At 50.5% G+C, this 23,458-nt stretch overlaps 2 pseudogenes; one reads left to right on the top strand and one right to left on the bottom strand.

Annotated features, from left to right (window-relative positions):
- Positions 1–5,002: 5,002 nt before the first annotated feature.
- On the bottom strand, positions 5,003–7,184 carry LOC149334407 (uncharacterized; annotated as a pseudogene).
- Positions 7,185–10,757: 3,573 nt separating this feature from the next.
- LOC149334406 (uncharacterized) lies at positions 10,758–11,385 on the top strand (annotated as a pseudogene).
- Positions 11,386–23,458: the final 12,073 nt, after the last annotated feature.

Below are 23,458 nucleotides of genomic sequence, written 5' to 3'. Positions count from 1 at the left end.
ACGAAACTGTGGTCGTTTGCAAAGGCTGACAAAAAGAATACCAGAATACTAAGCGAAAAATGCGGTGCAGAACGGCAGGGCAAAGTCGGGGCAGTAATCTATAAAGATGCTTTTGCCCATTTCCTATCTCGGATCCGTTCGGTCCTCCGGCATCGGTCAGTGATGTTCGGTGACGTAGCGGCGGCTTTCAAGCACCCGTGGGAAGAAACCGGACTATTGGCTCATTGGTGAGCGGAGCTTGTCGACGGTGCATATCGCAGGTAATGGCTAAGCGCAGCGTGCTGCTAGTGGCGAAGGCTATCGTGGACGTTGGGACCCGCTGTCTTGTGATTTGCGCGATTGGTCACTTACTGCTTTCGTGCGATGCGGCCGTCATGATGACGTCAGTCCAAAAGAGACTAAAAATGAATCCTTAAATATAAGAGGAGCGGCGGTCTTTAAAGTAGCCACACATGTAAACAAAAGCAAAAAGATAAAAACACGAAAGCACACTACGGCCATTAAGGAAAGTGATGAGTATTGTAGACATATAAAGAAAAAAATGAAGAAAAAATATATACGGTTTGGTTTGGTTTATGGGGTTTAACGTCCCAAAGCGACTAAGGCTATGAGAGACGCCGTAGTGGAGGGCTCCGGAAATTCCGACCACCTGTGGTTCTTTAACGTGCACTGACATCGCACAGTACACGGGCCTCTAGAATTTCTCCTCCAAAGAAATTCTAGCCGCCGCGGCCGGGATCGAACCCGCGTCTTTTGGGTCAGCAGCCGAGCACCATAGCCACTGAGCCACCGCGGCGGCTAAAAAAAAAAAAATAAAAAAAATATGTACGAGGCATGTTCAGAGTAAAGACACCACGGCCACCAAGCCACTGAAAACTTTTATTCCATAAACCTTTAACTCAGAACTAATCACATCACTGCCTTTATACATCCTCACATTTACCGCCAATATCCTAACAACCTGGGACAGACTGTTTAGATGAGAGCTCATGGAATTCTCCGGACTGCCCTGTAAACCACGTCATGACTCTTTGTGCCGACTCGTTGTGATCGGCGAGCGGCTTCCGAGCGAGACGTTTCTTGAAGTGAAGAAACAAGTGAAAATATGTGGGGGCCATGTCCGGGCTCTGGAGATGGTGCTGAAAAACGTCTCTCTTGATTCTCGAGCAAAACGAGGCGATGGCGTGCGCCGTGTGGAACCGAGCGTTGTCGTGAGGCATGCGTACGCCACGCGTCAGGCATACGCTTCGTGTGTCTTGGATTAACCGCAGTAGGCCTTCTAAGATTTCCAGTATGCAGAGAACATAATTGTTGTCCATGAAGGCAAAAAGTCATTGCTGAGTTAAATGGTGGGGAACAGTTTAAAAAACGTGGACGGGAAGAGGGTGACACGGGCACACGCTGACTAATAGCTGATGCATCAGTTGTCGGTCAGGATGTGTGCGTGTCATCTTCTTTCTCTCTACGTTTTTTGCGCTGTTTCCCACCTTTTAAAATATACACGAACTATCCCAACAACAAGCTTTATTAGAGTTCATTACTGAGTCCAGAAATTGGTCTCATTCCTGTGCACACAGCGTGAAAAATTTCTAACCCGTCTTTTTCGTTTTGTGCTCGTCGGTGAGCATCTTTGGCATCCACTTTGCCCACAACTTGTTGAACCTTAGTTCTTCAGCTGCGGCTTCATGGTTCACGGCCATCGACAGTCCGGGAGTGATTTCATGCAATTCCTTTATCCTCACACGCCTAATCGAAAGAATTTCATCGTCGATTTTGCAAGGAAGCTCATAAGCGACAAGCAACCCCCTCCCGCGCCGTTTGCGTCATGAACATCTGTTCTGCCCTGCGAGAATTTCAGGTTCGTGTTCTCCACATATTGTTGATTCATGGTATCACCATCAACAACAGAAACCTTTCTGTAAATTTATTTTATTTATTTATTTATTTATTTATTTATTTATTTATTACTGCCAGCCTCCATTTGGTGGCCAAGGCAGGAGCCGTACAAGGATGCATCGTACATCGCGACAAAACAAAGCAAGTAAACATGCGAATAAAGAAGCAAAAGCTAACACACAGGATTTTATAGAAAGACAAAGAGCAAGGTTAAATGCACTCGGTTACCTAAAATACAAAAGAAAGCAAACAAAAGAGCATGAATGAATACACTGCGCTTAAAATGACGATATGACAGCAAATAAAAAAGTCTTCTGATCTGCCAAACGGACCACGTCACACGGAAGCCCGTTCCATTCCAATATCGTTCTTGGAAAAAAAAGAAAACATACGCTTTCGTTCGGCGCCGTGGCACCATGATTGTCAAATTGTGTTTATTGCGCGTTGGTCGTAAAGTGTTGTATGCCATGTAGGTCTCAAAATTAATGTTTGTTAAGTTATTAACAATTCCATGCAACATCTTTAGACCGTGCAACTTGCGACGAGATTGAAGTGTCTGCAGTTCAGATTGCCTCAGTACATTAGTAACCGAAACGTGCCTTCCATATGCGTTGTAGATAAATCTAAGCGCCTTCCTTTGAACGCCTTCAATGCGCTGTACATCTACTTGGGTGTGCGGATACCAAACCACATCTGCGTATTCCAGTAATGGCCGTACGAGTGCAGTGTAAGCTACTAATTTAGTTTTAGATGTGCAGTGCCCTAGACGAATTCTTAACAGCCAAAGCCTGTTGAACGCCTTGGAGACTATATGCCCGATGTGCGATCTCCAACTCAAGTTACTATTGAATACAACCTCCAAATATTTGTATTCATTTACGGGGGAGACAGCTTCACCGTTAATTGTGTATGTGTAATTAAGAGCGCACTTTTTACGCGTAAATGTCATTTTTGAGCACTTAGACGTGTTTAGTGACATTTGCCAGACTAGGCACCACCTTGAGACCTCTGAAAGGTAGTCATTCAGCACATGGTGATCCTCCGCATTTTGAATAGGCAGATATACAACGCAGTCGTATGCGAAAAAACAGCACCGTACAGGGGAGTCGAAGTTTAAGTCGTTTAAGTAAATAACGAACAACAGTGGGCCGAGAACGGAGCCCTGGGGTACTCCTGAGAGAACTGGAGCTGGCATAGAATTGGAACCTGAGATCTGGACGTACTGGTGCCGTTCAGAGAGGTAGGAATCGAGCCATTGAACAAGACGCTGATTTTTTAATAGATGTTTGAGTTTTATTACGGTGCGAAACGCGATCAAAGGCCTTCGCAAAGTCGAGAAATATTACATCTGCTTGCCCACCCTGATCAATGCATGCCAAAAGTTCATTGGTTGTGTGAATTTGTTGCGTTACGGTAGACAGGCCACGCCGAAACCCATGCTGGTTACTAGAAAAGAAGTCACTGCTTTCTAGAAAAGAAATAGTGCTTGAAAATGAAATGCTCCATAACCTTACCCGAGGTGCACAGGAGTGAAACTGGCCTGTAGTTGTTTACACAAAGTTTGTCACCCGATTTGTGGATAGGGATGACCTTTGCAGTCTTCCAGTCAGCCGGAACTTCTGAATTTAAAAGACTTTCATTGTAAATGGTGACAAGATATTTCGCACACCATTCTGTGTAGCGGGAGAGAAACGCATTTGGAATGCCATCGGGCCCAGGAGACTTCTTTTTGTCTAAACTGAGTAGAGCTGCAAAAACTTCTTCGACAGATATTTGTAGGTCTGGTAAGATAAGGCACGTGGATCTAAATTCAGGCTCTTGCCTACTGTCAGTAGAAAACACTGAAGAAAAGTAATTATTGAAAGCTGATGCAGTGTCGTAAGAATGCTTACTTTCTTTGTAATTCAAACGAATTTTACTAACTGTATCCTTCTTCTTTGTTAAGTGTATTCAAAATTTGTGTGGGTCTGCGGTGAGAAAGTTATGCATTGAAACGTTTAAAAAAGTGTACTTAGACTGTTTAATTTTCATGCGGAACTCTGTGCGAAGTGACTGTAGGGAAATGTGCCCTGTTTTAAATCGCTTGGTTCCTAGACGCTTGATACGACGCTTGAACTGGAGCAGTTCGCGAGTAATCCAGGGACTACTGCGATTCATTTTTCTAAGTTTAGTCGGCACGTATCTTGTGATACATTTGTGTACAATAGACTTGAAGTGCACCCATAGGTCATTAATTTTCACGAGACCAGCCGCGTGTTTCTCAACGAATTCAACGTAGTCTTGTTCCAATAAATCTAAGATACTTTCGTCTAGGGCATTGTTGAAGTCAAGGAATGGTTTTCTTAACTCACGGACAGGCGGTCGCATCATGTTACTTTTGAAGAGTACAGCAGAAATGCCTGGTATGATATCAACAAAGATGCCAAGTTCTTCAATAGTATCGGTAATAAACACAAGGTCTAGAAGGGAGCTCGAACCTGATGCAGTACATGTCGGCCCCTGCACGACCTGCTTTAAATTAAATGCAAAGGCGATATCAAGCAAAATATCAGAATGTTGACATGAGGCTACAGTACGCAGAAGTTCCCAGTTGATTTTTGGTAAATTAAAGTCGCCACACATCATTACATAAGCATATTTTTTACCATGTTCTAAAATTCGTGCAGTCGTTCTAGAACCGAGACGTCTGCATCCGAGGGTCTATACACAGAACCAATAAAAATGTTCGAATTGTTAAACCGAAGCAATATCCAAACCATTTCGATGCCTGTATTATTAGGAATAACTGTGTAATCTAGTCCCTTTTTTATAGCTATGGCTACGCCCCCTCCCCTTCTGCTACGGTCGTGCCGTACTATCTCATGAGTGTTGGGTATTACTTCTGAATCAGGAATAGCTTCGTAAACCAAGTATCGGTTATGATTGTGATGTCTGCGTCGTGTGTGATAAGAAGACCTTCTAAGTCATCGCATTTATTCCATATGCTTCTGGCATTAATGTTGAACAAAGAAAAAGAGCCCGCAGTGGGGCGGACTTTGAGGCATTGGCTGGGTAACATCAGAGTCTGCGCATGTCTGTGATATTTGCGAGCGTCCGAACAGACTGGTCAGGGATCATTTACGGGCACTCTTACCTCGAGAGTTTCATCCCATCGGAACAGTTTTCCGTTGATCTTTATTTTGTTAAAAAAGAGCCCCACCTTCGCACCATTTCCTTTTTTCTGATGGGCGATGTCCCAAAGCTTCTTACGTATCGATTGAACCCGTGGCGAAAAGTCTTCCGAGATGATGTATTTCGTGTTGTTTAGCTTGCTGCAATTTTGAAGGATCCTTCCCTTGTCCCTTCTTTCAACAGTTTAAAGATTAGTGGGCGGCATTTCTTTTCAGCAGGTCTTCCAAGTGTGTGAATTCTCTCGATAGCTACATTAGGTACCTTCAGTATGTCGTTGAGAATTTTTTCAGACACAATTGCGTCTAAGTCCTGGTGCTGCTCTTCATTATTTTCTGGCACTCCGTAGACAATTAGATTATTTCTCCTGCTTCTGTCTGCTAAGTCGTCAACCTTACGAAGCAAAGTTTCCACAGTTTTTTGCATTTCGTCGACTCTCTGTGAATAAGATGTAACAGTAGAAGTCAATCCGTCCAGTTTTCCTTCGATAGCAGCTGTCCTGTTATTTGTTTCGCCAAGTTGTTGATGTACTGACTGCGTGGTTTGCTTTAGGACATTCAGTTCAGCCAGAATTTGTGCAAACATAGTTTCAGTGCCAGGTCCAGGATTAAGTTCGACGTCGCCACAAGAACAAAGCAAGCCCACGAAACAGTGGTAAATCGCCAAAATCACTACGCTCAGGGGCCGTAATGTTCGCTGGTGGCCCGAAACTTGCGAGCAGAAAGGAATATTGTAAAAACGAAGAAGGCTACACGCGTGGGCCGTATGGTCATCGCCTGGTGCACGCTCCTGGCTGGGATGGCTGATCTCGGATTTCTGTTGACACTGCTACCGTTCAGAAGCTCCTCCAAATACCCCCCCCCCCCGCCCCCCTTACAGTACAAGGGATCGTACCTCGCATTTGACGGAAGGCTGTCCCATCACAGACCTTTCTAAAGCATGCTTCATGGCGGCCAGGCACTGGCGGAGCACTGCAGACCGGACGAGAGGGGGAAGTACAACATGACTAGCTTTGTGACTTATCGCAGTATTTATGCTGTACGGATGCGCCTCGTATGGGTAAAAAAAATTGCTAATACAATTACACATGCATAGAATGAGGAATAGATAGAAGGACACTTCCTGAAGGCATGTCCCAAACAAAGGAGGCAGTAGTAACAGAATATCATGGAGGGAAAAAAAGAAGAGGTGTAAGTAGCAAATGAAAAAGTTTGAAGAATACGAGGAAATATAGTACAGTCATATTCAAAGAGCGCCAAAGAGAAAAGAGGAGGGTGCCAGAATGCCAGGAAGAGGCGGGTACCGGGAGTTGAGAACAAAAATTGCGCAAGCGGAACAGTCGTGGAGCTTCAGCGCACATAATTGACAGGTGGAAATGTCTTTATGAAGCGAGAAGGGGAAGATGGTGTCCAGAATAGAGCGCGGCATCCTGCCGCAGAGCAGGCCGAAGGGAAATAACGGGTGGCATCATGGTTCGTGGTGTTGTATGCGCAGGTCACGAATGGTAACACGGCATCCCAGTTTTGCTAATCCGATGCAACGTACATATACAGCATATTGGTGAAGGTGCGGTTTGTGCGCTCTGTAAGACCGTTGGTCTGGTTGCGGTAAGATATGAAGTGGCTGTAGCTTCAGCCGCACAGTAGAGGTAGCTTGTGCTACGAAGACAAAAGTAAACTGCCTTCCACGGTCGCTGATGATAACACGGGGCGCACCATCGCGAAGAATAGTAGAGTGCAGAATAAAAGGCGCCATCGTTGACACAAGCGCTCAAGTTTCCACTTATCGCGTCAAATCTACACAGACTATAACGCAGCTGCGTCCTTCTGAAGAATTCGGAAAGGGGCCAAGAAGGTCAACACCAGCTTTGTCAAAAGGTGTCGATGGTGGCTTGCCCGGCTGTGGAAGGCCTGCAGCAGGAGCTATGCGAGGTTTTAGATGTTGACATTGGTCACAGCTTGCGACGTTCTCCTATATAGGTTTGGACAATTGAAGCTCTGACGATGTCTCTGCAGTGTACGGGCGAAGCCCTGGTGGCCCAACCTGATGTCGTCGTGCATGATGTGTAGCACATCATTGCGAGAGATTTTCTGGGACAATGAGAAGCATGGAGGCACCATCGATCGGATAGTTTTTGTACAGGATTCGGTCTTGAACGATGAATGTTGTATACCGTGCTCCCGTTCGGGCCGCAGGAAGGAAAGGTTTCAATGCAAGGTCGTTTTGTTGCTTGCGCCGAAAGGCCTCTATTTGGGAACGGTGAGGAGAACAAAACGAGACACCCATCGAAGTCTTTCTCCCCGCTGGATGTAGGTGGTAACGGACGGCACAATAAGCGGTCGCCATCGCTGTGGCGCCGACCAGTTTTGTAGGCGAGAGAAAAGTACTCCTGCAGGCGTAGAGCCCAACTCGCGAAACGACCAGACGGTTCGCGCCATCCTATGAGATAGCATAGGGATGATGGTCGGTCTCGCTCATCCTAATCGGATGACCATAGCGTAAGAGCGAAACTTGTGGACAGCAAAGCCAACAGCCAAATATTACACTTCAGTTGCAGTGGAGTTGCTGTCGGTCGTCGGTAATCTGCGACTCGCATACGCAAAAACGCTTCCGGCGCCAGTGTGAATCTGGACAAGCAGCGCCCAAGGCCGACGCCACTGGCATCAATGTGAATCTCTATAGCAGCGGTAGGATAACCATCGTCATCATCATCAACCTGAGTATGCCCAGTCCAGGGCAAAGGCCTCTTTCATGCCTCTCCAATTATCTGTCCTTTGCCAGTTGTGGCCATCTTATCCCCGCAAACTTCTTAATCTCATTCGCCCACCTCCCAGCTCCTGAAACCCACACCAGCGGGCCGTATCTGCACTCTCCATGCCTATTGTCCCTCGAGGTCCTCGTCATTGCGCATGCGCTCCAGTCATTTGCCCTCCTTCGCTCTCTCCAAGAGTACACAATCTATTCAGACTCACAAGTCTCTATACACCACATACCGAAGCGGGCCCTGACCCCTTCTCTCCAACAGGAGGTGGAACGAGCGGTCTCCGCACTGCAGCCTTCCACCGTTTTCCTCCACTTGGTCCCTGGGCATTCAGGGATTGACAGCAATGAGCTGGCCCATTAGCTCGCCCTCGACACACTTTTCCGGGCACCGTCGATCCCCTGGCCCAAGCCTTCAGAGGACAGTGGGAGACACCAGTCGCCGCACGATAAGAGATGTCTACCTCGAGCTCCGCCTCGACAAACGCCTTTACCCTCCCCCTTATCCATCACTCACGGTTCCGGAGTCTCTCCTTCTTCGGCACATCCAAATGAATGCAGTCATCACCCCGTCCCGCCTCTTTCTCTTTCGCTATCGATCGGACCCTTCCTATCCCAACTGCCCCTGTATCTATGCGGACCTGGCACATGGCCTCTTCGATATCCCGGCTGCTCAGCTGTCAGGTTCCTACTCCCCACCCTCTCTATCCATCATCACCTGGCTCGACGGGCTTAGCGCTGAAGGGGAGTAAGAACAGCGACTTCTTGTCGCCCAGGGGTCGACATGCTCGGCGTATAAATTATGTCTTTAAGGAACGAAACAGCGCAACTAAAACGAAGGACCAAGAAAAAGAGAGACACGAACACGCGCTGACTTACAACTGACTGTTTTAATCGGAAAACCACATATAAATATAAACCACATATCTCTAATCGCTGCGTCACAGGCTCACGTCGTCATCGCAAACCACTAACATAAAAAGAAAGGAAAAACCATTGTCGAAAGGTAGGCACCTACAGGCTCCCACGCTTTTCCAACAGATATATCTCGCGCTTAGACAAGGCTATCGAAGTGCTGCTCACACATGAGTCACCTTCTGTGCAGATATGATACGCCTCTACTACTTCCCGTACCAGTTGTTCTTTATGGCGTAACATGGCCAGTTGTTCTTTATGGCGTAGAGGCGTAACATATCTGCACAGAAGGTGACTCATGTGTGAGCAGCACTTCGATAGCCTTGTCTAAGCGCGAGATATATCTGTTGGAAAAGCGTGGGAGCCTGTAGGTGCTTACCTTTCGCCAATGGTTATTCCTTTCTTTTTATGATAGTGGTTTGCGATGACGACGTGAGCCTGTGACGCAGCGATTGGAGATATGTGGTTTATATTTATATGTGGTTTTCCGATTAAAACAGTCAGTTGTAAGTCAGCGCGTGTTCGTGTCTCTCTTTTTCTTGGTCCTTCGTTTTAGTTGCGCTCTTTCGTTCCTTAAAGATGCAATACCAACTCGCCCACTATGCTATGTTGGTATAAATTATGGTCGAATAAAGGTCTTTTCCTACATTACTTTGGTTTTCTGCATGTTGATTTTAAGAACTACCGTTCAGCTCTTTCCTATCTGACTCATTGACCATGCTTTGCAGCTTGTCTCCTGAGTGATCGAGCGAGGCAATGCCAGCAGTGAATCACTAATTACTTAGGTATTCTTTATTAACTCTTATACCCAACTGGTCCCAATGCAGGCGTCGGAACACCTCCTGTAAATAGGCGGTGAACAGCATTGGCGAGATCGGGTCTCCGGGCCTGACACCCTAACTTATTGGAATTTTATTTCGGACTTTATTAAATACTATGGTAGCCATGCAGTCGTGTGCAGTATTTTTACATAATACTCTTCTACAGCCTTATTCCGCAATGCCCCTTGGCTGCTGAGGTTTCAGCTGAGTCAAATGCTTTCTCCTAATCAACGAACGCTATATATAGGGGTTGGTTATAGTGTGCACTTCCCTATCACCTGCTTGATATTGCGAATATGGTATACTGTCCTGTACTGTTTACGAAATCCTGCCTAATCATTTGGCTATTCCAAGTCTAAGGCTGTCCTTATTTTATTTGCGGTTACCTGGTTAATACCTCGTAGGCGATAGAGAGTAAGCTGTTCGGAATGTAATTTTTCAAGTCCCTGACGTCTCCTTTACTGTGAAGTAAGGTAATGCTAGCGTTTTTTCAAGCTTCTGGTGTGCTCAAGGTCATAAGGCATTGCGTATAGAGGATGGCTAGTTGTTTTAGCACAATACCCCGTCCATCGTTTAAGAGATCTGCTGCTACCTGATCCTCACCAGCTGCTTTCCACATTTGCGTTGCTCCTTAGGCTTTATTTAATTCCCCTTTCTTTACTGGCTGGATTTCCCATTCCTGTGCTCTACTGCTGCTCTCATTAACGTTCCGTTTACATTGGGTAGTGTATATATTTGTGTAGAACTCTACAGCTGCTTTATGTATCTCATCCATATTGCTAATGACATTCGCCTCTTTGTCTCTTAGTGCATAGATCTGGTTTTTACCTATGCCTAGCTTGCTCTTGAATGCTTTTAGGCGATCTCCATTCTTTAAAGCATACTCGATGTTCTCCATGATAAACTTCCGTACGTCGGCTACCTTGCGCTTCACTGGAAACACTGCGCTGGATGTCTGCACAAGATCTCCGATAATTTTCTTGAATTATCTGCAGCTTTGCCCACAGGGAAACAAAGCTTCCGACAAAACTTATTTTGACTTCGACGTCGGCGTAACCTGATTTGAATAAAATCTACTGGGATACAAGAATCAGGTTTATTGGAGTTTTGCTGAAATCGATGTGCTTTGATCAAATCTGTGCGTTCTCAAAGTAATAGGAAATCGACCACTGCCTTTCCTGCGCAGGTGAATCCAGAATGTCAACAGACTGCATCACGGAGGAAAGTCGAAGCGACGACTCCAAGCACTACAGCGCGTGCTTTGCTGTAGTGGTGGCGATTGTAGTCCTCACGGCTGCGCTTGGCGTCTTCTGGCTCCTGCTGGTTCCCAGGGATTGGCAGGGCGCCCTCGCCTCGACTTTGCCTCCGGGACCCATTTGCAAGAACAGCCAGTGCGCCAGCGCGGTGAAAATATTCAAAGCCATTATAAAGCCGGAGGTAGACCCGTGCCAAGACTTTTACACACACGTGTGCGGGAACTACAAGCACCCGTGGGGCCAATTTCTTGGGCAGCTGGATTACGAGATGTACCAGGCGCTAACCCGAACACTGGACGCCGCCTCGTCACGTCCAGCACGGGACCAAAGTGCTGCGCAGAAGGCAGCCGCCCTATACCAGAACTGCGCCGCAGGTCACGTGGACGAAACCGAGGAACTACGGAAGTTCGTGGAGTCTGTAGGCCTGGGTTTGCGCACCTACGCAGACGCAGATGTCCTTGACAAGATCATCATGCTCTCCTTCAAATACAACATCGCCATCATTCTGGAACTTTCCCTGGACGACAATAAGCTCTCTGGCCGAAAACGTGTCCTGGTGCTGGCGGTGAGCAGCTCTCAGGTGCGCTGGATGAGCCAGCGAGGCGTGTACACGCTGCTGGACGATTTCTACCTTGTTCACATGGCCGCCTTTGGGCTGAAAGTTTCTTCGGATGAGGCGCGTCACATTGCGGAGAACATCACCCGCGCCGAAATCACGGCCATGGCCGTCTACTTCTTCGACCGGTCTGTGAACTTATTCCACTTCGCTGCATCATCACGCGTGAAAAATCTGGATGTCCTGACACACAACATACAGCCGCCCCGTTGGGCGTCCCTAATCTCCACCCACTCTGGCGGTGTTTATGGCGCCGAGGACGAAATTCAGGTGAGGAACGCGTCGCCATATCTGCCCAAACAGGCTTGTTTCTCTCAGCGGATGAAGTTGATCGCTGGGTGTATTTGTAATGTGTGTAGAATGTCCCCAAAGTTTGTGTGAGAGGGACAGGGAGGAAAAATATAAGTTGGCCTGTGTCCGTAGGGTGCGCTATTGTAAGCACGAAGAATCCACTTTCAGCGAGAACGGAGCTCTTATAAGATAGAAAAGATTAAAAAACCAAGCACAGGTGTCGCCATTAGCGATCGATTTCGCAAGTCAAATGCATGCGATGGCGCTTTGGGCGCTGATCTCAGAGGCTGTGCTACACCGCCATTAATTTCCCGTCTGTTTCGGTAATGACGTCACGAGTTTCAAACGACTGAAGTGTATGGGGTCACCCGCGAGCAGCCGGCCGGGAAGGCGCGCTTCCGTGCCAGCTATGCGCGGGCGTTCTCGTGTCCCCAACCCGTGGCGCAGTCACAGCCACGGCGGGTTCGGACGAAGTAGGCAACGAACAGAGTACGCTAGGAAACCGTTTATTACCCTAGCGCAAGGCAAAGCACACTGCGGAAGAATGTTCTATCCGATAGTATATGGTTCAGCAGCTTACCAGGTCGTCGTCGACCGGCGTTGAATAATCCAGGGAGGCGCGGGCAGGAGACGGGGTCGGCGGGGCAATCGGGCAGTCACCACGGCGAGAGGGGAGACTAGACAGCCCCTTGTTCCCGCGTGAGCTCTCCTTAAACCCCTATGACATTGCACCCCCCTTGAGCAACCGGTTGCAACCAAGAGGGGTCGTTCACCCCGTTCCTAAGACGCCAGAGCGTAGGCGTGACGTCACGTCCGAGCTGAGAGTGAGGAGAGTTGCCGGGTGCCCTCCTCTCCCCATTCCCTGCGGCATGCGCTCTCGTCTCGTGACTCGGCGCGGGCAGGCGAGGGATATCTGTATATCCCACATCCTCCCCTCCTTAAGAAGCCTCCCGGACAGAGAAGCGGGCGCAACGTTACTTAATCTTCTCCGCCATCCAGGGATCGAAGTTCTTCGGCTCCCGCTGGTACACTTGTTGATGTCCGCGCCACGCCCGCACCGATCAGCTGGTCCGAAGGCTTGACCACCCGCGAGATGATGACGTTGAAAGGCAACTTGCTGCCGGTTGCCGTCTTCCGAGTACGCGCGGCTGCGCCGCTCCGGTGAATATGGTCGACCGCCTCCTTGGCCCCGGCTTCGATTGCTTGGAGGCCAGGTCTGTGGCTGCGTCGCTCTGAGAGACCGGGTCAGGTGGCTTCAGAGGCGAGGGCCGCGGCGCTTTCATGTTAGAGGCCGCGGTTGGGCCGCCCTGGCATACTTGATCAGCTGGCCAGGGCCCAGGGTTGAGGTGGTAATGAGGCCACGGCTGCTCTGACTTCGTTTTGCCAGCTTGCTCTTGGGTAGGCGGGTGCAGAGGCGTACAGTCGGTAGGCAGGCGGTTGGCTCCGATGCGGCGTGGCAGGTAGCAGGGGTGCCCAGGTGGCGGCAGGGTGGCGGCTTCAGGTCGCGGGCTCTGCGTAGCGGCGGGCCATGGGCGCGGCGCGTTGCCGAAGCTGGATGGTGGCTCTAGATGGTTCTAGTTGGTGGTAGTTGCGAACGATGTCGTTCTGATGCGCCCTGCTTCTTTTCCATCTGCGCTGAAAAGGTCAACACAGAAGTAACCAAGTCCCGCAGCGCGTGCTACGTAGCTGTTCGGCCCTCACGAGAGTCATGAGGGTTAACGCAAGTAAGTCTTACGTAACATTGATCGGCATGAGCGGCCCGTACGTTCATGCATTTAACGAGACTGCTTGTCGGCCTGCGCCCTCGCTCTAGTCCGCGCAGGCAGATTTTATTTCTGCCTACGGCGCAAGTTATAGCGGGACGCGGAGTTCGCCGGCTGATCGCAGCGCTCGTTCTCCGACTGCGGCGCGGGTCGGGCTGTGTCCTGAACCCACTCATCTCGCTGCACGTAACGTTTCAGGTCGCATACGTGCACCGGTCCGCCTGTCGGTTTCGACCGCAAGTCCTCGAGCCTGTAAACGAGCGAGGAAAGCTTCTCTCGCACGCGAAACGGCCCGATCCATTTCGGCGCCAACGAGGCCGCGAACTGTCTGCTAGCATCGCTCAGAACGTGTTCGCGCCGAAGCACCAGATCGCCACTTCGTAGTGAACATCCCGGTGCGAGCGGTCGTACTGTGCTTTCTGCTGCGCTCTAGCGGTGCTCAGGTTGCGGCGAGCCTTGCGTAAGGCCTCCGTCATCTTAGCGCGCAGCTGCGTCGCGTATTCAGCTCGTGCTGACGAAGCGACTGGCGTCTTCCTGCTGTCCGTTAGAACCCGGTCCATCGGATTTAGCAGCTCTCTACCCAGATTGAGAGAAGACGGCGCATACCCAGTCGAGCGGTTAACGGTCGAACGCAAAGCGAACGCGATCTCCGGCAGATAGGAGTCCCAATCTTTGTGCCTCTCAGAGTACGCGACAAGCATGTGCTTAATGTTGCGGTTGACTCGTTCCGTGGGGTTCGACTGAGCATGATAGGTGGTCGTTTTCTTGTGCTTAATGCCGAGTGCAGCGCACGAATCTACGAACACCTTCGCAGTGAAGTAGGACGCGTTGTCCGTTATCAGCTGCTCTGGGAAACCGAACCTGGTGAATACGTCCATCAGCTTCTCCATGATCACTCGTGCCGTCAGCTTTCTAAGGGGGAAAAGTTCAACCCACTTGCTGAAGTGATCCGTGACCACCAGCAAGAACTTGTTCCTGCTTGGTGTCGTGGGATACGGTCCCATGACGTCACACGCCGCGATTTGCCAGGGAGTCTGGCTGTTAATCGGCTGCATGAGGCCGGGCGGTCGTCCACCCCGGGGCTTCACGCTTTGGCACACATGACATGAGCGGGCGTAGCGTGTTACGTCCCTTTTCATGCTAAGCCAGGTAGCAAAGCGACACAACTTAATGTAAGTCTTGGGGCCGCTTGCATGCCCAGCGATGCACGAGTCGTGAAAGTAGCGTAACAGTGCCGCTCTCAACACCCGCGGTATCACCACCTTGAACGCCTCACTTGTGTCGTTCTCGGATGGGATATACCTCAGCAGGACGCCGTCGGAATCCAGCAGATAGGAATCCAGCGCGCTCACAGCACTACCAGCTGTTTCCAAGCGCTCCGCACCGACAGCAAAACCAGCTGTCCCCGTGTGCGCGGCGGCCCGGCCGCCCGGCTCCCTGAGCCCGTCGAACACTTTTCGACAAAATGAATCCATCTGCTGAGCTTCGAGCAACTCCTTTCTGCTGAACGCGATCCCCACGGAACTCGCGTAGTCCACGTGGTTCACGCTCTCGCCTGGGGTCAACGGTCGGTCCGTGTCCCTTACATCGGCTACGGCTGGCGACAATCCCACACTCTCTCCCTCTGTCGGGCGGTCGGTCGCGTGACCTTCCGCGCTCTGGACAGGCGCTCGCGAGAGTGCGTCAGCCACGGCGTTGTTCTTCCCTATGCGGTAGCGCACGGTAAAGTCGTAGCGCTGCAGCAACAGGGCCCAACGCGCCAGGCGGCCGCTCGGCTCGCTGAGGCGTCTCAGCCAGGTGAGCGCCATGTGATCCGTCTCGATCACAAATGCCACCCCGTCGACGTAGTAGTCGAACTTCCGCAGAGCAAAAACTATCGCGAGACATTCCTTCTCTGTCACCGAGTAGTTCCTCCCTGCCGGCGTCAGTGAACGGCTCGCGAATGCTACCGGTCGGAGGACGCCTTCATGCTCCTGAAGCAACACTGCTCCTAAGCCCAGGTCGCTTGCGTCGGTTTGAATCACAAACTCCCTGTTTAGGTCGGGTAGCTGCAACTCAGCCGTGTCCGCGAGCACCTTAACGAGGTTGCGCAGTGCAGCCTCTTGCTCGGGACCCCAACTCCAGCGCTCTCCCTTCTTCAAAAGCTTTGTCAAAGGTGCCTGCAGCGCTGCGCAATCTGGGATGAACTGGCGATAAAAGTTCGCCATTCCCAGGAAGCGTCTGAGACCAGCTAGATCTGACGGCGACGGAAACTTAAGCAAAGCCTCGAGTTTATCCTCGCACGGCAGAATGCGGCCTTTGTCGATCGTGAACCCCAACAGTGTTATTCGGGTCGCGGCGATCTGCGCCTTCTTCGGGTTCAAAGTGATTCCCGCGGACCTCAGCCTCTCTAGGATGTCCCTCAAGTGGCGCAGGTGTTCCTCGAACGTTTTCGAGTACACCACGATGTCGTCTAGGTATGCGAGCGCGTGGTGCCACTTCGCATCTCCCAGAACACGGTCCATTAGGCGCTGATAAGTAGCGGGTGCTCCTACCAAGCCAAAAGACATTCTCTTGAATTGGAAAAGACCTCTGTGACAAGTGAAAGCAGTCTTCTCCTTATCACGCTCATCCATTTCAACCTGAAAGTATCCGCGGCTAGCATCGAGCGTAGTAAAGTACTTCGCCCCACCTAGGTTGGACACTAGGGAAGAAATGGTTGGTAGAGGGTACGCATCCTTTCTCGTAACCTCATTCAGTCTGCGGTAGTCCACGCAAAGCCGATATGTATCGTCTTTCTTTGGGACTAAGACCACCGGGAAGCCCCAAGGGCTGTTAGACCTCTCCACAACGCCAGTATCGATAAGTTCGTCTAAGGCGCCGTCCAGTGCTTTTCTCTTAGCCAAGCTGATTGGTCTAGGATTGCACTTCCAAGGCAATGCATCACCCGTGTCTATTCTGTGCCTTACTAGTGTAGTGAGGCCAGGCCGGTCTGTGAATGTCGCGTTGAATTCGTAGAGGAGAGATGACAAACGTGCCTTCTCCCTTTCCGATACGCTGTTCACCTCCGACAACAAAGGGTGCATTGCCCTCACTGGCACGGTAGAACAGCTTTCTACCGCGACAACATTCTCTGTGGGCCCTCTTTCAGCGGCGACTGTCCGCTCGCATGCTTGTTTCCGGGCCGGCGGGGGTGATTTTCCACGGTCACTCCCCGCTAGCTCCGCGTTCGGAGCCGTAATTGACTGCGAGGGCGCGGGCGCTTTTGCAAAAAGCTTCAAGGCGCCGGTGGTGCGCTCTCGATAGCCTCCGCTGGCTATGTCTATCACAATGCCTGTCTTGGCTAGGAAGTCTCGCCCAAGAATTACAGGAACGGATAAACAGGGAAGATGAACGAGGCGTTGTCGCCGCACGCGTCTTTTCCAGCGAACCACTATCCTAGCTGCACCGCTGGATTGCGCTGTGCCGCTCGCGAGGCGAAAAGTGGTATCGCACTCTCTCAACCGGATTTTGTTCTGGCGGAGATGGTTTAGCACTTCGTCACCGAACAAAGAAGCGCTTGCCCCTGTGTCGAGTAACGCGGTGAATTTCTTTCGAGCTATCGTTAGCTCGATGAACGGCGCTGGCAAGTCAACAGAACTTCCTACGCGACATGCCAAAGGCGCTAATAAACCGGGATTCTCTGTGTAAGCCGCGCGGGATCGCAGGTCGATCACCGGCGGCTGTTGCCGTTTCCCGACTGTGTTTGGTCACGGGTGGGGAGGCGGCCACAGTCGCGGGCGATGTGCCCCGGTTGGTCACACCTGTAGCAGCGGTTGCTCGGGCTCCGACGGGCTAGGCCAACACCACCTGCTAGGCGCTGGTCGCCACGTTCCGGTCGGTCGTTTCGATCTCGATCTCGCGGTGCGGACGGTGGGGGCCGCTCGTGCGGCCGCGTGTCGTCCTCGCGATCTCGGCTACAGGTGTTCCGCTCTGCGGCAGCGTGTGCTGTTCGCTGCGCGTAGCTGAAGGGGTCCAAAGCGCGGTCGGACAATTCCCAACCCCTCGGGACACGCTCGTCAGCAAATTGTGCTGTAGCTTCAGCTCTAGACGGACTACGCGCTGAGCTGCCATTCCACGCGCAGCGCGGCTCAAGTGACTGCGATGCAGGTGGCGGCGGCCGATACGCTCGCGCAGAGAGGATGTCTCCCTGAATGCGCTTCGCCTCAGCTGCTAGCTCGTCCAGGTCTCTAAACCTGCCTCCTCTCAGGTAGGCCGCGAAAGTCGGGTGCGCTTGTCGTGTGACACGCTCAACTTTCTCCATGTTTGTGGCGCGAGGGTCAGCGAGGCGATACAGTTCGTCCATCGCTCGGACGTACTCTAACAAAGACTCGTCAGGGTGCTGGGTGCGGAGTTCCAGCTCCCGCCTCAAACGCCACTCGTAGTTTGCGGGGAGGAATTCGTCGCGGAAGCTTGCGCTATACTCCTCCATTGTCCTCGCTCGGTTACCGGTTAGTCGGTACCAGCGGGCCGCTTGCTCCGTCAAAGAAACAGGCACAACACGCGCGAGCAGTTCGGCGTCTGCGATTCCTGTCGCTTGCTGATAACGCAGCAGACGGTCGAGGTACTCATTAGCCCCTGTTCTGTCATGGTACCCCGTGTAGGTAGGTATGTCTATCCTAAGACGGGGTGCCTGTGCCGGGGCTTGCAAATTGTTTTGCAACATACCCGCTAAGCTCTGCACAACTTGCATCGCGTTCTGCAAGAGCACCTCGGATGACTGCGGACTAACGCCCCCGGAGTTGGGCGCAGCCGCTGATGGCGTCGAACAATGAGGCGTAGGTGCCCTATTGTTCGCACCACGGAGCGGCGGGGTGCCCGATGTGGTGCCCTCCGTACCAGGCCTAAGTCCTGCCGACGCGCCCGGCAATGCAACTCAGCTATTCCGCGTGGAACACTCAAGATTTACGCCTTCCATAGGCAAGTCAAGTAGGGAGCCCTGGCTCTGTGCCGCTAGCTCTGACAGCATGAACAAAGACTGGAAGTCAGGCCTATCAGCTGCCATTCTTTGTTAGCGCGTCGACAGTCGTTCGCTCCAACAAAGTACACTGCTCAATGCCTAGTTCGCCCCACGTTCGGGTGCCAAGATATGGGGTCACCCGCGAGCAGCCGGCCGGGAAGGCGCGCTTCCGTGCCAGCTATGCGCGGGCGTTCTCGTGTCCCCAACCCGTGGCGCAGAGTCACAGCCACGGCGGGTTCGGACGAAGTAGGCAACGAACAGAGTACGCTAGGAAACCGTTTATTAACCTAGCGCAAGGCAAAGCACACTGCGGAAGAATGTTCTATCCGATAGTATATGGTTCAGCAGCTTACCAGGTCGTCGTCGACCGGCGTTGAATAATCCAGGGAGGCGCGGGCAGGAGACGGGGTCGGCGGGGCAATCGGGCAGTCACCACGGCGAGAGGGGAGACTAGACAGCCCCTTGTTCCCGAGTGAGCTCTCCTTAAACCCCTATGACATTGCACCCCCCTTGAGCAACCGGTTGCAACCAAGAGGGGTCGTTCACCCCGTTCCTAAGACGCCAGAGCGTAGGCGTGACGTCACGTCCGAGCTGAGAGTGAGGAGAGTTGCCGGGTGCCCTCCTCTCCCCATTCCCTGCGGCATGCGCTCTCGTCTCGTGACTCGGCGCGGGCAGGCGAGGGATATCTGTATATCCCACAAGTGAAGATCTTTCAATCCTTTTTACCGGCGGTAAATTCGTGTTTTGCTGCCGGTCAGACGTCAAAATAGAAAGGCATACCCACAGAATTCTCTTTCATTAACAACAATATATTGATAGAGTTCTCTTTAGTATACCACTTTGACTCAAAGAAAACGTGGTATGAATAGACACGTACCCAAGGAAGGAGCCAATGCGACCAGACGAACGCCACGAGTGACAACTATTTTCTTACTGTGAGCGGCTCCTGGACTAATAGAATACGAGTAGAATATTCCATTTTGTTTCCATTGTAAATTTTTATGGCTTTTGTGTGACGACACGCCCCAGGTTCACTGTTGATCAACGTCTCCAACCTAGTAATCCCAGACATATGACGTCGCTTCAGAAAAATAAAAAAAAGGAATTGAGACGGAATTACGAGATTATACCGCCCTTCTCATGACGACAAGCTTTACGGAGCCGGTGAAGAGCTGCGCTCGGTTTTTGTTTATTTCCCTAATTTTGGGCAGGCTTCAAAGGTGCCTGCTTGCTTTCCGCGAGTGATAAAATTACGCGGAAACTTCTCAGCTCATTCTGTGTGGCTAACCGTTTCTGTGAAGTTCTATCGGCGTTAGCGGTATCGAATTTAGTCTATGGACTCAGTAGTAGTGGATGCAAAAATTAGAGGAAAAAGTGCAAGACGCTGTAGATGAACTTAATACCAATATTTTCTAAAGTTTGTTCGCCACTTCATGCTTTGCGCTGTTTTGTGGAATTTTAAGGAAAGTTGTCTCGAAGGCAGGTAGCGGTAGTAGCGTATTTGCATATAGAGGGGCTCTAATTGACGGCACTAGGCAGCGGCTGTTCATCGATGACGCTAATTTTCTATCGCACCTAAGCCAGTTCCGCTGGATGAATATTTATAAGAAATGCACCAACTGATTGCGAGAGTACTTGAATAATTTTTTTTTGGATGTGAACACCTTGGCTCGATCTGTCAGGCCGCTAATATGTCGCACGCTGAAGCCCCATTGCCATGTTTGCCTTTGCGTATGCGTGTGAACGTGGGCATACGAGGCCACGGTCTAGATATATTGTTACGTGCTTAGCACGCACGGGGGGTTATTCACAGAGGGGATCGGTCGGAGCAGGATGGAAGCAGGAAGCCTACCAGCGTCCCTCAGCTCTTTTTCTTCCTTTCTCTCTGCTGGTCCTTCATCTTCTGCTTCTTCCGTCGAGGCTCTGTGCAAGCACGTGACATTTCCCTCCTCGCAGACGAAGCCCGTCGGGCGAGTTAAATAGACCGTCTGGGATGGAATCGCTTGAGGCGGGCTACATGCACCACCTGAGACTGGCGTGACCGTCGACCACTAGCAGTTAGTCGCGATATAACGTAATTAACGTCACTAATGCACTCCAACACAACAAACGGTCCAGTGTAGTGGGATAGCAGTTTCTGACACAGACCACGCTTGCGTAGAGGGGTCCACAACCACACAATGTCACCAGGAACATAAGAAACTTCTTGGTGTTGGACGTCGTAGCGGTTCTTGGAACGCTCTTGCGAAGATAAAATTCGAACGCGGGCAAGCTGGCGAGCTTCTCCAGCTCTGCAGAGTGTGGTCGCAAGAGAAGGTTCGTCCTGGATGAAAAATGGTAGAATGGTGTCAAGGCCACAGCGAGGCGACCGGGCATAGAGCAGGTAAAAGGGGCTGTAGCCAGTTGTCTCATGTTGCGCTGTGTTGTATGCATGAGTAATGAACGGGAGGACGCCATCCCAGTCCTTATGATCTGCAGCGACGTACATAGCAAGCATGGTGGTGAGCTTCCGATTAGTGCGTTCTACCACACCGTTCGTTTGGGGATGATATGGCGTGGAGTGGCGAAAACTGCAGCGAAAATGTGGCGAAAATGTCACGTGCTTGCACAGAGCCTCGACGGAAGAAGCAGAAGATGAAGGACCAGCAGAGAGAAAGGAAGAAAAAGAGCTGAGGTACGCTGGTAGGCTTCCTGCTTCCATCCTGCTCCGACCGATCCCCTCTGTGAATAACCCCCCGTGCGTGCTAAGCACGTAACAATATAACAATAAATACGGTTCCCGACTTTGAAAATAATATGTAACCTATTTGTTGGAAGGCAAGTTTCATCACGCCTAGGGAAAAACTTACCCGAGAAATTCATACAATCTTGTCAGTTTCCGAGATATTGTTGTCAGATTCCGAATACGACACCCTTCAGTGTCCGTGGCAAGTCACCGCCGTTTACATTGCTTTTTATGGTGTGATTGCAGGCAAAGGTTAGCGGAGTTAATGGCGTGATTCTAACCTTCGAGAAGCGTCCCGTTTGCGGGACTATGCTTTCGAACCATGCGATGCGATTATTGCGCATAGCAACCAGCCCTCACCACGGTCGTTAGAACGGTCAGCAGTGGCGCAAGCATGAATGCGGAGTATGCTGCGTGTGCTATAGCTTAAATGAAGCACAGAAGTGCTTTTCGCAGCATACGGCCGAATTACGATTTTACATCAACCGTACATGGTTAGGCGAGATAACTCTTTCAACCTTGCGTCTGGTGCAGGTGGCGTTGTCCGCTCTGACCTACATCGACCAACTGCACGTCTACTTGGGGCGACAACTAAACCTCCTTGCCGCATGGGAGCTGATTCGTAACCTAATGCCGCTCACTTCTCGGAAATTAGCCGCCTCCATTTACCCGATGGAATTCACCAAATCAGCTTGCCTGCTTGCTGTCAAGCGAGCAATGGAGGTTCCTCTTCTCTCTTGGTACCTGTTTAAAGAGGTGCCGCAGAGCACGGTGACAGCGGCACGAGACATGACGGACCACATTCGGAAGTCCATAATGGAGGAGATCGACAGCGCCACTTGGTTAGACAATGCCACCAAGACGACGGCGATGTACAAGGTCCATACAATGGAACTCCACGTTGGTTACCCGACTTATTTTACCTCTGAGGAGGAGCTAAACAATGTCTACCGCTCGTACCCAGACGTCGGCAAGACCTTTTTTGCGCCATGGCAAGAGGCAATGGGCAAGACAACTGCTTGGCGGATCACCAACCATTCTAGTTATTAGTGAGTACCGATGATAAATACGAATAAACTTTCGATACAGGTGAGCCGATAATCTGTAGGATATACGATTCTAAATTAAGCAGCTTGAAAGGCAAGGGCATGAAGTAGACACGACAAGCACTGACTAGGAACTGAAGATTATCGATGGAAACACAGGTTATGCAGCCGCGCCACGGAACACCGCAGAACGCACAATTACCTGAAAGCATACAGAAAATCAAAATTCATGAACGGCTTCGAAAACCGCTCTCATCAAAACAGCCTAATTCACTACTTGCCAACGCGACAGACACCTCGCTGACACATTCGTTGCGTAGTCGCACGATATGTCTACCCTAAGAGATGTCACCTCTAATCTGTAAAGGATGAACAGCGAAAATTTTCGCAGCAGAAAAATATGGGCCGCAATCTTCACACGCCTTAAGTTAAACCAAGTTTGAACCTGTACCTGTTTTTAAAGACCCCTCGTGCTCTCTTAATCGTACATTATTACACCTGCCAGCTAAGAGCATGACTTCTTCATGTCTGACCTCGGGTCGGACACCGCAATGCCATCTTTAACAATATTGGAATGGTTAGGTCAGTAATCGAGTAGCGGCTTAACGATCCTAGGCGATTATCGCCAACACACAAGTCATTCAAAGTTAATCGAGTAAGTCATAGTCTCGTGGTCTGATAGGCTCATAGTCTCAAAAAGTTTCATGGTTGCACTGTCGGTCAGGGAGGGGTGTTTCGTCTTCTTTCTGAGCGCTTGCACAAAGAAATAGCGTTAGATGCCGGGGACAAGAAATGTAGGCGGGTGACTAAATATACAGGAAGGTCATACGAGAGGCTGTGCGTCTGCTAGGCGAAATGAACCTAATTAAGCTGGTGCATGTTTTAAAAGACTTTAGGGAAGGTGTCTATGACATATTTATTTTCGGGGGAATCTCACGAGTTAAATGAGCCATTTAGAGCGATTCTTTCAGACAATATTGTGGCAAAATTTACTCTAGAGTTATCTGCAACAGTATCTTTTTACTTTGCGTCTGGAAGATCTTTTAGAGGGTGGTTTAGTATCTAAGGGCTGATAATCGAGTGGATTGTTTCGTTGTTAGCGTCAATGCGGAAGATTTATTTTATTCGAACCCGCACAAGACCTCATCACAAATATGCAAATGCGTATAGCGAACATAATAACGAGACTGCTTTTAGAAACAGCTGTGGAATTGCAACAGCGC

The sequence above is a fragment of the Amblyomma mixtum genome, chromosome 8 (genome assembly GCF_055824585.1).
Source record: "Amblyomma mixtum isolate Tamu chromosome 8, ASM5582458v1, whole genome shotgun sequence".
Taxonomy (NCBI): Eukaryota; Metazoa; Arthropoda; class Arachnida; order Ixodida; family Ixodidae; genus Amblyomma; species Amblyomma mixtum.
This window is presented reverse-complemented; position numbering and strand designations above follow the sequence as displayed.